At 38.3% G+C, this 17,608-nt stretch overlaps 1 long non-coding RNA gene across 1 annotated transcript; it reads left to right on the forward strand.

The window, feature by feature from the left end:
• The first annotated feature begins 1,869 nt into the window (after positions 1–1,869).
• LOC113620829 (uncharacterized) lies at positions 1,870–15,733 on the forward strand. Its single transcript, XR_003432939.1, has 2 exons — positions 1,870–2,752; positions 15,161–15,733. It is a non-coding gene; the product is annotated as an uncharacterized LOC113620829 (long non-coding RNA).
• Positions 15,734–17,608: the final 1,875 nt, after the last annotated feature.

Raw genomic sequence — 17,608 nt, forward strand, 5'->3', positions numbered from 1 at the left:
GTGCCTATGGCATGAAATACCTTCCCTTTTCAATAGGAAAAGATGCTGAGCTGGCTGTTTCTTATGGCAGGGAGACATAAGGGAGGCTAAATCTGCATCAAATATTTAAATAGATGCTTCAAAGGACAGTTGAAGACAAAGAATGTTTTTAATCACATTTGGGATTAGAATTTGTTCAAAGCAATCCATAACTACCCAGCATTGTGACTATTTTGCTCACCAGTATATCCACAGCTCTTAACACAGTGCTTGGTAAACAGTGGCATCAATACGTATTTGAGGAATGAATGAACCCTGCTTGAGATTCTGTGGCAGTAAAAGCTCTAAGGGAAGATTAAAAACCTTGAATCAATATCAGAACCATATGGCTTGGTTAAGTGGTACCTGTCTATGGAATCAAAGATTGATGAGAGATCAATAAATATTGCAGGAGTCTTCAGTTATTTTTAACTGTATCTACCCCCAAACCTCCCACAGATTAAAAGGCACCAAAAAAGGTCAGCAATAGAATAGTGGTGCTTTAAATGCTCCTTTTTCATGCAGGGTGATAAACAGAGAAGTCAGATCTGCAACTCATTAAGAAGCAAGCATGCAAACGCGGAATGCTGAGAGACCGTGGAGCTGACTGACTGATGGAAGGTGGCACAGTAGAAGGTTGCCCTTTTTGTAGTGGTAGATATTGTGACTCTGTCCTCGGGGAGTTGAGTAAAGAACTTTGCAGAGATTTGAGCTCACCATTCAGAACAGGACCTGGAGAGCTAGGGCAGCCGAAGATTTTACCCTGGGGACTTCTGCATCTGGGAACAGTTAATTGGCTAAGGCTTAATGAGTCAGGTTTGTCAATTCTTAAGACAGCATGCTGGAGACGCAAGAGGGAAGAGATATGGGAACATATGTATATGTATAACTGATTCACTTTGTTGTGAAGCAGAAACTGGCACACCATTGTAAAGCAATTATACTCCTATAAAGATGTAAAAAATAAATAAATAATTAAAAACAAAAAAAAGAATGCCTTTTAAAAGAATGAGGTAGAGCCTTATACTACTGGTTTGGAGTTCTTTTGCAGCATTTTAAGTAAAGAAAGCAAACTGAAGAAGAATAAAATAAAAACATCATGGTAAACATGTAGTATTTATTTGTGTATGTATGTGTGTGTACATATAAACAAACATACACACACACAAGTATCAAAGGACTACATGTGCATAAGAAAAAGTCTAAGGTTAACATCAAATGTGTACTACTCTGAGGGGTATGTTTGGAGAGGTGGGGATTTATTTATTTTATATAGTCCTGAATAATGGCTTTCCAGATGCGAGTTAGACTTCTACGTTATATACAAAATAAAGTCCACTTGGACTACATTACTAAAATAAAAACCAGAAGAAGAAAAGTTTAAAAATGTGCAGATAGATCCACAAGAGTAGGGATGGGTGGGAAAACTGTCTTAAGGAAGTCAGGAAGATAAGCATCATAAAGAAAAGATGAACACATCTGACAAAAAAAAAAAAGTTTCAGTACAAGAAACATCATAAACAAAGCTGATACAAATGATAAGTAAAAAGGAAAAAAAAATTGGCGACGTGACAAAAAAGAGTGTTGTTTTTTTTAATTTTAATTAATTTATTTTTGGCTGTGCCGTGTGACATGTAGGATCTTAGTTTCCCGACCAGAGATCAAACCGGTGCCCCCTGCAGTGGGAGCGTGGAGCCCTAACAACTGGACCACCAGGGATCATTACCCGAAGAGATTATTACTAATATTAAATATGTAATAAAAAATTAAAATGTAATACATTAATATCGTCACACAAAGAACTACTACAAGTTGAAAAAAAAAACTAACGAGAGAAAAATAGGCAAAATATAGGAACAGGAAATGTATTAGAGAAAAAAGTAAAGTGGATAATAAATATAGTAGAAGATACCAATCTTACCAGTAGTCAGAAAAACGCAAAACAAAACAATATGCCATTTAATACCTATCAGATTGATGAATATTACAAAGGTTAATGATGTCCAGTGCTCATGTGGTTATAGGAAATCTTTTTGGAAAGTAACTGGTAGAATTTATTCATTAAAAATAGGCTTACACTTTGACATCTCACTTTCGACAATCTCTTATAGACTCCATGTAACACAGAAGGCAACATACTAACCAAAAAATTCTCACTTCTATAAATGTTGTCCTTTTCCTGAGTTCACCACCAGAGTTGAGTATAGTCCTTTGCAGAGAACAGAGCTAACTCAGGATAAGTTTAAAGCAAAACTGATCACCTATACCCCTAAGAGATGGAGATAAGTAGGAATGTCTACATACTAGATAATTAGGGGTTATCTACACAGCATTTCCGTTCTGGGAAATCCCTCAAATACTCCCTCATTTCCTTATTCTCCCAGGGCTCCACTGCTGTAGGAGCAGCCATGACTGGGTGCCCGAGTTGGCCAAGGGCTCCATTCACAGGGATTTGGGGACCTGGAAACACTGGAACTGGTGGTCTCTCTCCTGCAGTTGTATGTGTTGCAAGTAAAATCATGAATCCTTTGGCAGTCATTTTTTCTTCTACATGTGAAGAATACAGAGAGAGAGAGAGAAGAGAAACAGACATGAAAGGCATAGAGAACAACCTAAGGATATTTAACCTTCTGACTTGATTTGCTCCAGAGGACTCGACTGCATTCTGGCCTTTCCTGTGACTTGGTTATTCACCTTCTCCTTAGATTCGGTGAGAGATCTCCAAAGTCTTCCAGTAAGTTCCATTTTTTGCTTAAGCTAATTTAACTTGTCATTATCCCTTGCAACCAACAGAAACCTAAATAACAAAGTTTTCCTATTAAATAATTAGCTTCTTGATAAGAACATGAAATATTCTCCCCTGCCATGGACCTTGAGCTAACAATTACAAGTATTAAGTGAAAGCTGATATACATCCTCCTCATTCCACTCAAGCTCTGGTTTTTTTTTGGCACGTGGGAGCTTAGTTCTCTGACCAAGGGATTGAACCCGCGCCCCCTGCACTGGAAGCGCGGAGTCTTAACCACTGGACCACCAGGGAAATCCCTATTCCACTTGCGCTCTGCCCTAAAGCTCATGCCTACCTTGCTCAATTCTACTTCTTAAGACTGACTTTTTCGGGAAAGAAGGGAAAAAGAAAAAGGAAGCTTCTTAGAGTTTCCTACAGAACATCAAGTATGCACAACAGGCATACGGTTAGAGATCAGACAAGCAAGTTCCTGACTCTGCTAGTCCACTGTCATACTGCTAAACACCAGGAAACACTGTGCTGGTCTGAGCTATTATAGTTACATTATATATTATAATTATGTATATAAAATATATAATTATGTATATATAATACATATAATCATATAGATAATATATAGTTACATATTATATTTAAACTGTTTTTATTCTTAATTGCATATTTAAAAATTTATATTCACAATGGTTTTTAAAGCAGGAATTGCAAGATACTCTGATGTGGAAATACATCCTAATTAGAAGCATAGATTTGATTGCATGAAACTTTAAAACTTCTAGTCACCAAAGCCCACTATGAACAAAAGGAAAAAGACTAATGACAACTAAGCAAAAATATTTTTTAAGGTTTAACAGAGTTGACTTTCTTTCTTTCTTTCTTTCTTTCTTTCTTTCGTTGCATGGGGTCTTAGTTGCAGCAGGCGGGCTCCTTTGTTGCGGCTCCAGGGCTCCTTAGTTGCAGCTCACCAGCTCCTTAGTTGTGGCATGCGAACTCTTAGTTACAGCATGCATGTGAGGCCCTTAGTTACGGCATGCATGTGGGGTCTAGTTCCCTGACCAGGGATCGAACCCGGGTCCCCTGCATTGGGAGCTCACCAATGCCCCACCAGGGAAGTCCCCAGTGTTGATATTCTTGATGGGTTGGCCTAGATAGAATGAATAAAGAGCTGGCATTTTCTGTTTCCCATTCACCTAAAAGAGCCAGTGTCCAGTGGCATATATCCTGCATTAACATTACATAAAGTGGCAAGAATTAGGTGGCTAGTAGATAATCGCACCTAGTAGATAATCTGATTCCTTTCAGAGCCTGTCCTCTGCCTGTCCTCTGCCTGAAGAGTTCAAATAGGAAGCTAGCATTATATCTCAATATGATAAACAACACAGAAAAACCAATTTAACACACAGACACATACAAGAAATGGGCAAAGGATATGAAGAGATAATTCCCAAATGAAATTGAATGATGAGGGAGGGAGGGAGGAAGAAGCAGAAAGGGAAGAACAGTAGGGACAATAGTACTTGCTGGAGACCTTGCCATGAACAGCCTCTGGGGCATTTTTCTTCTGGCAGTTTCCAGAGCTTTAGGGCTATTTGCACTTCTCCCCAGAAGTGTAATTTAGTCTGTGGTCTTCCTAAATTACCTGGATGGATTTTTTTTTTTCCACACAGCGTAGCATGCAGGATCTTAGTTCCCTGACCAGAGAACAAACCCGTGTCCCCTGAAGTGGAAGTGGGGATTCTTAACCACTGGACCACCAGGGAAGTCCCCTGGATGAATATTTTTAACCTGGGTCTTTAGGGTTCTCTGGCAGGCCTTCTTCCTGACAAGAAGCATAGGAAGGAAGGCTGCAGAAATACCTTTCGGGCAGACACTATTCTCTGAGGTGCTACTTCCTCTTCCCCATCGTTAAAAGTGAACTATTAAAGGAAGATTAAAATAAGCTAAAAATTTAATTAACAAAGTAATGAGATCATCAGAACCCGCAGATATAATCAAAACAGTACAGATCCACACCCCGCCAGGCCTAAATCAGAAATAATTAAAAGCAATGTGACTTATCCTGAGCAGCAGATAAGACATACAGGCAGGGGCATTTCTTAATCAGGTTACAAGGCAAGGTCCTTATGCCTCAAGTCTCAGGCCTGAGAACTCTCTGACTGCCCTAAAAGCTTACTCATTCTGATTTACTTGTAGGTTAGCACAGCCTCATTTGAAAGTTTTAAGCTGTTTGCAAGTCCTCTGAACTCTTCCTTAATCCCTAAAAAGTCACATGCAGATTTCAGAACTACAGAGCCCTTGTGTGTTTCCCTAAAAAGTGGGGTTTACATACCAGCAGTACAAACAGCCCTCCTATTTCAGATTCTGCTCTTGGGGAATAATCATCTGGTTGACACCCCATTTCTCTGTGCAGCCAAATGTCAGGTCCATAAATGACTTCTTTATGGTGTTAAAAGAAAAACTGAGGCATATTACACATATTAAGAGTTTATTTGATCAAAAGTCCATTGAAACCAGGCAGCAGCAAACCAAAAGTGGCCAGAAGTGCTCCAACTACAGGAGCCTGGGGAAAGAATTTTATAGAGAAAAGGAAGAAGCAAAGCAAGGCAATTCTTTGAGTAACTACAGTGTAAGCATTATTTGGGACAAGCCTAGCTGGTTGTTTGTGATTCGTTGTCCTTAGGTTTCTGTTTCTTAAGCATGAGGCATTTACATTCTTAGGTTTTTGTTTGCTTATGTAGGCTGTTGAGGCCTCATCTAATGGCCTCCTTGTTTAATTAATCTAACAATGGACCAGGATATGGGTGTCATGGAATTTTTCAGTCTCTGTTACCTATCTCAGAGATGGCCATCCTAACTGGAAGTATTCCAGCTTTTTTTGTGGACCACATCTCTTTAGAATGTTATAGAAAATCAGTTCACTACAGTGGGAGGTAATCGTATTAAAGTTATGAGCAAGAATAAACGATGTCCCAGAAGACAGCTTCCTTTGAAAGTGGCTCTGACATTTTGCTAGTCTGCAAGCACATTTCAAAGCAGCTGCATGTTAAACTACCATGGAAATGGCTGATTACAGATATTATAGTGATAACGTATTTCAGTTACAGTTACATTTAGATTACAAAATGATATCCGTTGGCATGATGCTCTACCTGTAAAAGTGCTGCATTAAATAAACTACATATTTGGTGTTCACCTCCCTCTGTGTAACTATGGTATCTGTTGTGCTCAGAACAGCCAATTCTGTCAGAGAGGAGCTAATCTAAAATCTCGGGCTTCACTTGAGCCCTTCTAAATCCTACCAGATTGTAAGCAGGTGAAACAATGGAAATGACATCCAAATCAGTTGTTCTGCCTATAATGTTCTTCTTTGCTTTTTAGAGGAGAAGGTTAAAATTTAGGTTTAAGTTATTTATAGACTTTAGTCTTTCCTGCATTGTTGCCACAGAGAATCTGGAGAATCCGTGCTCAGTAATTACCAACATTATCCTCATTTAGTTTCCTTTCAGAAAGTAAAAGACAAACCTAGACCCAGGACAGGTGATAGGCAAACTAGACCTACAGGATTTGTTCTGTTGAAAAACAAAGTAAAAAATTCACATCAGTGAGATAAAGGGAAGAAAACAAACGTTCTCCAGACGCTACCACTATTATGTGGGGTTGCAATGGCTGAGGTGTCCCGTTCAGCTGAAAGGGTTGGTGTCAGATGGGAGCAAGCCAGTGCAGCCTGGCAGGGATGGTTTCCTAGGGAGCCTTTACCATTTCCCTCTGTGATCAGGATTATAGAATAAAGAAGACACTCTTCAAATCTGTAGATGTCACTAAATTTAAATGCTAACATATTTTATAGAGATGGGTTGGGGTAGGGGTAGGGTTACCAGATAAAATACAAGATGCCCAGGTAAGTCAGAATCAGATAAACAATCATTTTTTAGTATAAGTATGTCCCATGCAACATTTGAAACATCCTCATGCTAAAAAATGATTTGCTGTTTATCTGAAAATCAAATTGAACCGAGTGTCCTATGTTATTTTATTGCTGGATCTGGCAACTGTAGATAGGGGAGTTATGGAGGAAAGGAGCCTAAATAGTGATGCTCAGAGTGGTGAGCATCTCTTTTTTAGAACTCAAAATCATCCAATAAATCTGAAGAAACACTCAGGCTGCAACACAATGAAGTTGAGTGAGAGAAGAATGTAAGACAGAAAAGATAGGAAAACAATGAAAATTTTGGTTGTGAGCTCCTTAAGGGTAGTTTTATTTTTAAATCATTTTTGTATTCCCAAGTTGCAACTTTCTCTTTTAGTTCGTGAGCATTACATTGTTTTTCGAATGAATGAATGAACTCTTTCCATAAAGATGCCCTTACAGTGTTCTTAAAAATCATTGACTTTCTTTTGTAAGAAATGCGTGACACTTATCTATTCCTTAGGGAAAAGATCAAGGATTCCGCGTAGTGAGAAAATCCCCAGAGCCATTAAATAGTGCTCACCCAGTCCACAGGAGCTGAGGGCTACAAACTATCTATTTGAGAATCTACTCCCAGGATAACTTTCAAAACACTCTGAGTTTTTCCTAGAAAGGAGAAAGAATTCAACCAACAAGTTCACCAGAAGGGATCCATCTTGAAAGGAAAAAATCAGGCAGCAGCCATCCTATAACCCTCTCAGCAAGGGAGTGAGGGCCTTTTAAGAGTTAAGCTTTTTAACTGCCTTATTGTTATTTTTGGAATCCTGCTATTGTTTCCCCACAGTGTTTTCCCGCAGTGATTGACAGGCAAACCCCTAAAATAAGAAGGATCAATGGGTCTGTCTGTAGAGTGACAACTTGGAAGAAGACATTCAGAAGCTAGCCTGACGTGGAAAGGGAGAAGTATAACTGCCACCCTAACCCCCCCCACCCCATTTCAATCTGAGAGGGTGGGTCTGAGCCTAAAGATGGTAGGAGAATGGGCTTGGTTCCTAGGGAAGGGAGATGGGGATCTACCAAAAATCCACTGAAAACATTTGTAAATTGTACTTATGCATTATTTTGATGAGAAGGTCCATATCTTTTATCATATTTTAAAGGAATCATAAAGATAGCTATGACTGAAGATTGGATAGGTAAAACTGGGCTTTGAAGGACAGTTGTGAAAACTCTGCTTGCTCTTGGAAGCAATAAGATGTCATTGTTGCATTTATTTTTCATGGCAGCCATATTGTTTCCTTACCATTTTCTTATTCTTAAAACAAAAAAAGGTTAACAAGTTTTAAGTATTTATTGACCTCTTTGAAAATCTTTGTGTTCCACTTGCCTATTCAGATATAGGCAAGTGTATAGGAAAGGGAAGCAAAAGGATGATGAAAAATTTTACCTGCTTCCCAATTCGTTCAATGCCAGTCCCCTCTGTTTAACTACCGCAGATTAAAAATTACTCTTTAGAGATACCAGGGCTTTCTGAAAGCAAAGGCATCTTCAATATAGCTCCAGAGCTTGGTTTTGGAGTGACAGAGCCTAAGCCAGCTCCTGCCAGTAGAAGTAGTTGTTGTAGAAATATAATAGAATCTTGTGACACACCTTGCACATATGCTTTTGTCTGAGGACACAGCCTCTATCATAGAAAACATAACACCTACACTCACCAAGAATCTAGGTGGGATAGGAGGAGGTGGGGGTGAACTTCACAAAGTTTAGAGATAACACATTTGTGACATTCCAAGCGCTGAAAATAAGTGTTTTTGCACCTCTGAAGTTATTCTCGCAAAACGAGGTGCAATGACAAGTTAACATCTAGGTTTCAGTTACCACTTAGCTGCAGGGGAGTATTTTAAACTATTATATTTATGAAATTAGATTTATAAAAAAAAATTCCCTTAAAAGAAACATAACCATAAAGAGAACTTAAATATCACCATGTATTGTGGCAATCTGTCGTCAATTAAACAAATAATTCAGAAATCAGTGACATTCTGTTCTAGTGAATTAATAATCAGAAACAGATACATTTTGAAATATACTTCCCCATTTTAAATATACATGTATTTCTCAGAAGACTCAAGGTCAATGCTCTATTTTAAACTAAATGCTACAATCCAGGGTTCTAATTTGTTATCCGTTGATATTCATTTGCCTAGAATTTTGGATGCAATTCTATTAGTATTTGAAGTAAGTTGGTTGGGCACCCAATAAGTTGCCTAGTTCTGTGTAATCCAGAGGGAGAGTGGCCTGTCTGGCCAAGTCCATTTCTTCCTTCCCCTCATACACCTTCATCTGACATAGGTACTTTGAGTAGATGAGTAAAGAACTCGTGACAGATGCAGGTTTTACTTCCTTCCGGGAGCCCTGTCTAACCACTTAGGGATAAAGCACCACTTTTTTTCTCTCTGTCACTATAGTTCCAGAGACCTATTTAGGGTGCATCTTTCTCAAAATATTATGAACTCTTTTAAGGAACTACCTTTGTGTCCCTGGGTCTGACACAAAGTAGCTACTCCCAAAATGTGGGCTGAGTAAATGGGTTGAAGTGAAAATAAGAAAAACGGCACGGAATTGGAGGCGTTTGCAAATACCACCACTGTAGTGGGTTGAATACTATAGTGCCCTTCCCCAAATTAATTTCCACCCAGGACCTCAGAATGTGACTTTATTTGAAAATAAAGTCTTTACAAATGTAATTAGTTTAGGATTTCCAGATGAAATTATACTCGATTTGGGGTGGACTCCAAATCCAATGACTGGTGTCTTTATAAGAGAAAGGAGACAGAGATTGGAGACAGGCACACATAGGGAAGAGGACCATGTGAAGACAGGGGCAGAGATTGGACTTACGCAGCCATAGACCAAAGAACACCAGGAACCACCAGAAGCTGGAAGAGTCAAGGAAGGATTCTCCTCCAAGGCCTTCAGAGGCTACATGGCTCTGCTGCAAGCTTGACTTTGGAATCCTGGCCTCCAAAATTGAGAGGGGCTAAATTTCTATTGTTTTAAGCCATCTAGTTTGTGGTAATGTGTCACGGCTGCCCTAGGAAACTAATTTACCACCATGTTGACTGCAGCTGTGATCCTAGATAATTGCAAAGCAACTACCAGCTCAGTTTCCCTTCTCACTTTCAAAGAATTAAGAAAACATGTATTAGATTGAGTGAGTGCATAATATCATATTCTGGATCATACACGCAACTTTATAGGTGTCATTGCTAAAATCAGTTCCCTATTTGACAGATAAGGACATTGAGGTTCAGGGAGTTTAAATAACTGGTATCATGAAAAAGTATGTAATAATCTTAGCTAACATTTGAGTGCTTAATATATATTAGGCATTGTGCCAGACTCTTTGTATCAATTATTTTATCTCATCTTTACAACAAGACTGTAAAGGTAGGTACTCTTAAATTTTTCCCTATTTCAAAGATGAAGAAACTGAGGCACAGAATATAAACTATGTGCCCTAAGTCTAGTACTTGGCAAAAGCAGGATTTGAGCCCAAGTAGTGTGGTTCTAAAGCTCTGGTGCCTCAGACACTTACTATGTTGTATATAGATATTGTGTGCTCATCACCCCACCATTCCTGCCTCTGACTCCAAAGACAACCCATGCACTGACTAACTGCCCTTTAGCATCTTGCACACATGATCATATTACCTTGGCCATTTCCAACAGGATGTTTTTTTTTTAACCTCTCACTGATACTCCTAGTACACCAAAAGAGCAGGACAGTATGCTTATTTTCTCTGATTTCAGAGCTAATTTTTAGAAAACACTTTGATACACAAAGCAAGTCTGATGGTCAAAATATAATCATCTGGGTGTCCCCTCCAATAAAGAAAAAAAATATATATATATACATATATATAACATAATCTTCTACCATTTGTTTTGTTCGGATCCCAGTGAGACAGCAGCAAAGCCATTTGTTTTGTCTACATTGTTTGATCACAGTCAATGTTCTGTTCTTATAAGTATAGGCAGTTCTGAAGCGATCTTTTCATTTGTCATGATTACACAACTGTAGCTAGAGAAATACTGTAGCTTGATTAACGCTCACCATCCTGGTATAACAACTGATCTTACATTTTTTCCCCCACTTTGCTGGAATTTTATCAGTTTTTCTACACATGTAGGAAAATAGGCAGAGAATGGAGGGCCAAATGAGCCTGTGATACAATGGGTGTATGAAGCTTCAGTTGGCCTTAAATGTCAAACCATATCCTTTCTGAATAATCAAGAATGTCAGTGTCTATTACTTTCTACTTCTTGGCATGTACCTTGCACAAATGTCAAGTTTCATATGATGCATTTTCTAGGTGGGAAGTCTTTTGGAGACCTTAATTTTTTCTATATTTACTTTTTAGAGTAATGGTATATATGAGCTTAGTAATTCAAATATATTACTAGCATATACTAGTAATTCAAATTGTATAAACAGTAGGCTAAAGTGAACAAAATAAGGAAACAAATTACATCTACCTTCTTCAGTCTTCACAGTTACTCCAGACACTGTGGCATTAGTACACTTACCCAACCAAGATCAATCACAGTCTCTTCCTTGCGTGTTTCCCTCCTGGGATAGATGATTGGTTCAGAGATGCATTTCTGATCCAAGATCAGCCAATCTGATTCCCGCCATTAGAGTTTTGGAAATGTATCTAAAAAGACATTAATTTCCTTCTGTATGACAGAAACAGAGGGCAGGTAAATGTGGCAGCTATTGGTGTATCTTGCACTGAGGGCAAAGTGGTTTGGTAATGAGAGTTGAGTGAGATAGACAACTAGAGAAAAAGAGAATCAAGGAGCAGAAAGACACATTTTATGGATTTCCCTAGCGCTCCTCCAGTCTGTTGCTGACTATATTAGTTATCTATTGTTATGCAACACATTAACTCAAAACTAAATGACTTAAAACAACAGCATTTATTACCCCACAATTTCTGTGGGTCAGGAATCTAGACATGGCTTAACTGGATCTTCCATCTCAGGGTCTCTCACAAGATTACAGTCAAGGTGTTGACCTAGTCTGTGGTTTCATCTGAATTCTCAACTAGGGAAGGATCTTTTTCCAAGCTCTCACATGGTTGTTGGCAGGATTCAGTTCCTTGCAGACTGTTACATCGAGAGCCTGAGTTCCTCTTAATTATGGATAGAGGTTGTCCTCAATTCCTTTCTACATAAGCTTTTCACAGGGCAGCTCACATCACGGCCTTCATCAGAGTGGAAAGAGAAAGAACAAGGTGGAAGCTATAGAATTTTATAACTTAATCTTGGAAGAGACATCCCGTCACTTTTGCTGTATTCTATTTGTTATAGGTCACTATTTCCAGTCTATACTCATGGGGAGGAGATTCTACATGGTGTAAATACCAGGAGTCAGGGATCATTGAGTTCATTTTAAAAGTAGCCTAAAACACTGACATATCTTGGCCCTTAGGTACTGTGAAATAACACCAATAGCCCTGCAATGAAGCTTAATTTTTGCTTAAACTAATCGAAATTGCTTTCTAAGATTTACTGCCCAAACTTCTTTTTTTCCTCCTAGTTTTATTGAGAAATAATTGGCATACAGCACTGTATAAGTTTAAGGTATACAACATAATGATTTGACTTACGTACATTATAAAATGATGACCACAAAAATGTAGTGAACATCCGTCAGCTCATATAGATACAACATAAAGAAAAAGAAAAAAAATGTTCTCTTTGTGATGAGAACCCTTAGGATTTACTCTCTAACACCTTTCATGTATAATATACAGCAGTGCTAATTCTATTAATCATGTGTGTTACTTCCCTGTTATTTATCTTATAACTAGAAATTTGTACCTTTTGACTACCTTCATCCAATTCCCCCTGCCCCCACTCTTCATCTCTGGTAACTACAAATCTGATCTCTTTTTCTGCAGTTTGTTTATTTGTTTGTTTTTTGAAGTATAATTGACCTACAGCACTATGTTAGTTCCTGGTACACAACATAGTGATTCGATATTTCTATACATTACAAAATGATCATCACTGTTTATAGCCAAAGCTTCTTACAGGTATCCTGTAGTTTAATAAAATCCACATTTAGAATCAAAATATAATTGTATTATGAGAAAATTTGTTACTACATTTCTAAATTCCTTTAACACATGCCATGCACATAAACACATACATGTACACACATATCTAACATTATTTAACAGTGATAAAGGCTGAGATATGAGGAAACAAAACAGTCAGGACTCCTACCAATAGGAAAATCAATACAAAAAAATAGAAACTCTGAAATCTTCAGGTAGTCAGTGAGTATATTATAATTAGTGGCCTTTCCTATTCTTTTTTTTTTTAACCCCTAAATGCTACATGGAGGAAATTTATTTTTTTACGCTTTTGCTTTTCAAAATATCTTACTTTTCTCTCATCATATTGTGAAATGGAAAGGCAAACAAACAAACAAGAAATTGTATAACACTGTGACTAATTTGATTATTTCTCTCTGCTTCAGGTTATGGGATACAGTTTTGCATTCATTATAAAAACTGGAAAAAAAATTTGTGAAAACCCCTTGTCTTGGGGTTACTACATCAGTCTGTAGGAAGTAGAGTAGCTTTCTTAAAAAACCTTTAGCAAAAAGTCCCCTCCCTGGTTTTTCCTACAAACATTAACCTCAAGCATTCACTTCCTTCCATATTATTTATACATGTAACCTCAAAATTTCATCTAAGAAGACACAAATAGATATAAGAAAGATCACAAATATCAGCCATCTGTAGACCAGACCTGAAAGCTTCATGGTAGAGATGAAAACGTCTCATTTCAAAGAACTAAAAAAGGGCCATTGTATCTACCAGAAGCTGGACTGCTGACCCTCCGGGTCTCACCAGCCAATCAGGAATTCTATAAATATGCACCTCAACCACATAAACATTTTCTTTCTAGTTTCTGGACTGGAGTTTATCTTTGCTGTGCAGAATCAATTTAGCTTTGGACAGAAAAATTTGCAAGAAATTAAAGAAGCGGGTTTTAAAAGCAAACAAAGAGACATAATGGGCGTAATTTCCCAAACATGCCAGAACAGGACCATGTGTTGGATTTTATTTAAGAAAGCAAAGAAATCCCCGAAGGATTACTCGAGTTGGATTCTTATTTTGGTAATGATTTCTTGTGTCTATTGGTTCTGTCAATTAAAATAGACCTTGCAGGATAAAATGATATTATAAACCATGTCCAAAAGACCTTGGAATTAGAAAAAGAAATTTGGTGCCGCCCAAAAGGGGTTGGAGGGTCAGGAGAATGTGGTAAATATATACCTTTCCCAGGTGCTCCTCTGGATTTTGACAATTAAAAACCAGCAGAAAAAAAGAAAAAGAAAAAAGGCACAGTCTCCCATTGAAGATGACATACATTTCCTCTCCATTTTAACTCAGTTGATGCGCCACCCAAGTAACATACATAAGTAAAAACTCCTTCTTACAACCAGACGTTTTCTATACTGCCTGTTTCACATATGGTGTAAGTGTTGGTTGTGGCCCGACTAGTCGATCCTGCTGATTTTTTCCAACAGAGCATCCACCACCTCTTCCTGATTGCCACATCTTATCTTCGAGTATGTGATGCCCTGCCTCACTGATAACACCAGATGGGCCAGTAAATCTCCATCTTGACTATACATTAGAATCATCTGGGAAAGCATTGGAAAAAATAATCCCAATATCCAGTCTGCCCCCCTTGACCAATCGCATCAGAATCTCTGTTGTGGGATTCAGGGATTAATATTTTTTAAAATTCCCCAGTAACTATAATGTGTAGCCAAAACTGAAAACCACTGCTAAGGGGACTTACCTGATGGCACAGGGGTTAAGAATCCACCTGCCAATTCAGGGGACACGGGTTCGAGCCCTGGTCCAGGAAGATCCCACATGCCGCAGAGCAACTAAGCCTGTGAGGCACAACTACTGAGCCTGCACTCTAGAGCCCACGAGCCACAACTACTGCACCCGCGCGGCAACTACTGAAGCCCACGCGCCTAGAGCCTGTGCTCTGCAACAAGAGAAGCCACCACAAAGAGAAGCCCACGCACCGCAATGAAGAGTAGCCCCCCGCTCTCTGGAACTAGAGAAAGCCCGTGCACAGCAACAAAGACCCGACGCAGCTCAAAATAAATAAATTAATTAATTAATTAATTTAGGAAAAAAAAAGAAAAGAAAACCACTGCTAGGTACCATTTGGTATATTAACTATGACCTTAACTGATGAAAGCTGCTGAACTGCTAGGGGATTTAAGAAATCATGTTTATGTCAGTTATATCTCAATTTAAAAAATTTAAATAAATAAATAAAGGTAAAAAAAAAAGAAATGAATTTTTGCTTGAAATACAATGACCACTCACTAATTTAAGGCAGTGACACAAACTTATTGGCTCCTTACTATTTTCTTCCAGAGAACACATTCCACAAAATTCCACAAATTTTAGAAGACATGCCCTTCTCTCGTCTAGAAGAATATCCCATCAGTTCATTGAAAGAAAATGATGGTGCTGCTTTTGATAAACTACCATAGAGAACATTCTAAGAAAAGTATCAATTCATAACTGGGGTAAAAGCACTTATAAACCACAAATGTGAGAAGCAACCTTTGCACCATGAAGTTGACCCTGACAAAGTAGTAATAGAATATTGAAGTCTGGAAGGAAACTTTAAAGATGTGCAACCAATACCAGTCCAAGCCTAGAGAAACCCAGACCAGAGATAAGTGATTAGTCTAATGTTTTACTGCTCTTGAGAGGCATTATAAAAATCACCCTTCTCATTTCTAGTTCAGGGATTTTGTTATTAATGTATGTGAAGCATTTCATTTCCTGTCTGGCCAATAGTAAATGCTCAATAAATTGTAGCAATTGGTAGAAGTAATGGTGGTGGTAGTGATCATATTGGTAATAATAATATCTGCAAAGCTTTATTCAGTGTTATAATCACTGTCTTAAAGTACTTCACAAATAAAAATGACTGTTTCTCTTGTGGATGACACCTCACTTATTTGAAACATGAGAAGTTTAAGAGCAAAATAATAAAAAGTGGGGAGTCAAAAAGGCTTTTACTAGTACTGCAATGAAAACTTAAAATAGCCTTTCACTATTTAATGACTCATCAGTTGAACATTTTATGTAATTAATTATAAAATATATATAAACTGATCTGACTTTATCCTTTATCTAGAAGATCCTAGAGTATAAATTTTTCTGATGAAAATATGTTACCTATCTGCATACATATTAGAGAGTTAAAAGTACTTTGACATGTTACTTAATTTAATTCTCACATATAGTCAGAAAATATTGCTATTATTACCACTTCTTTACATTTAATAAACATAAGCTCAGAGAACAAGAGGGACCTAGCTAAGGTGGCTCTGTTAATAAGTGGCAGGGCTAGTATTTCATTGTAGGTTTTCTACCTTTGAGTCCTTCATTAAGGTTACATACTTGGACTGAGTCACTATAGCCTTTTGAATACTTGACTTTCCAGAGCTACAGTGTAATGCTATGTCCTTGGTCTTCATTGAGCTGAATGTGTACCACCTCTATTTAAAAACTTGCTTTTAGGGCTTCCCTGGTGGTGCAGTGGTTGAGAGTCCGGCTGCCGATGCAGGGGAGACGGGTTCGTGCCCCGGTCCGGGAAGATCCCACATGCCGCGGAGTGGCTGGGCCCGTGAGCCATGGCCGCTGAGCCTGCGTGTCCAGAGCCTGTGCTCCGCAACGGGAGAGGCCACAACAGTAAAAACTTGCTTTTTAAAAAAATAATCCCTCATTATGTTGCTCAGTCTTATTTAAAGGACTTGGAGACAAGTTCTTTTCAGAATTCAGAGCCAAGAAAGTATCTATATCACCCGACAAGCTGGGAGCTTCCTTTCTTTAGATGAGGCGAGTGTTTCTTTTCGATTGAAAGTCTCTCCTTGCCTTTGCTTCCAGGAAACTCAAAGCAAAGTTTTATACTTGATCATTCCACATTTTCTCAATCCAGGTTTCTATGACATATCATCTCCCCTTCTTTCCCCTCACCCCCAAGACCATCACCTCATTTATACATGACTTCTGCTTTCCAGTATTTGTCAGTGATTCAGTTTTATTGTACTTGGATTGGGGTACTTGGATTGGGGGTGGAAACATGACCCAGGCCAGGCCTATCAGTGTGCTCTGTTGCCCTGGCCTCAGTAACTGGATCAAGAATGAAGGCATGACATGACACAAGTCAGGCCTATCAAAGCGCATTCATATGCTTTTACTAGCATGACTGTAAAGGAGGTGTTAATTTTCCAGGAGAATGGCCAACAGGATGGGATGAAAAACTAGAGCTTCTGGCCTCCATCTTATTCCACAGTACAGAGTGCCTGAGGATGGGGCCAGCCCAAAGGAAAGCAGATCTGAGATATGAAGATAAGGAGACCAAGGCCTGTTGACCTCTTTGAATTCTTGGATCTAGTTGTGTTAGATATGGGTTCTACCTCAAGTCTTCAACTATATGGGCCAATAAATTCCCTTATGTGCTTATTAAACCATTGTAGCTGGGGTTTTCTGTACTGTGCAATCAAACGTGAGTTGGTAAATATAGTGATTTATTTTTTACCACCATGAATTCTAGTTGAAAGCAGGCAGGACACAAATCAAAATAAATACACACCATGTGCAGGTTTTTGTCCTTAATATCACAATTAATCAAGACAAGTTTTTGATTTTCTGGTCGTTATACTGGTCATCAACCTTTTTTCATAAGGACTGAAATATAGTAGCATTACAGTATATACTTTCTTTGTTTTGTTTTTGCTAATTAGGTAGAACATAACAAAATATAAAATGTACTCAGTTTCTTCCACTTTGGTAATAAATTGGAAA

The sequence above is a fragment of the Aethalodelphis obliquidens genome, unplaced genomic scaffold (genome assembly GCF_003676395.1).
Source record: "Aethalodelphis obliquidens isolate GAN/ISIS:26980383/991018 unplaced genomic scaffold, ASM367639v1 scaffold8, whole genome shotgun sequence".
NCBI lineage: Eukaryota > Metazoa > Chordata > Mammalia > Artiodactyla > Delphinidae > Aethalodelphis > Aethalodelphis obliquidens.